Raw genomic sequence first — 225 nt, forward strand, 5'->3', positions numbered from 1 at the left:
CAGTGCTTGGACCAATTCTATTCTCCTTATATATGCTTCCTATAGCTACTCTGGATGGTACTGCCCTGGGCTCTAGCACTACTGTCAGAAATCAAGGAGTTATTATTGATCAGGATATATCCTTCAACGCCCATCTAAAACAAACCTCAAGAACAGCCTGTTTTCATCTTTGTAAGTTACAAAGATGAAAATCGTAACACTACTAGAACTGTTGGGTCCTTGTAA

The 225-nt window shown here is 39.6% G+C and overlaps 1 protein-coding gene across 2 annotated transcripts in view; it reads left to right on the forward strand.

The window, feature by feature from the left end:
* Positions 1 to 225, forward strand: part of cemip (cell migration inducing hyaluronidase 1) — a gene marked incomplete at its 3' end in the record, with an annotated part of 254,772 nt that overhangs the window by 140,516 nt on the left and 114,031 nt on the right.

The sequence above is a fragment of the Etheostoma spectabile genome, chromosome 15 (assembly GCF_008692095.1).
Source record: "Etheostoma spectabile isolate EspeVRDwgs_2016 chromosome 15, UIUC_Espe_1.0, whole genome shotgun sequence".
NCBI classification, from domain to species: Eukaryota; Metazoa; Chordata; class Actinopteri; order Perciformes; family Percidae; genus Etheostoma; species Etheostoma spectabile.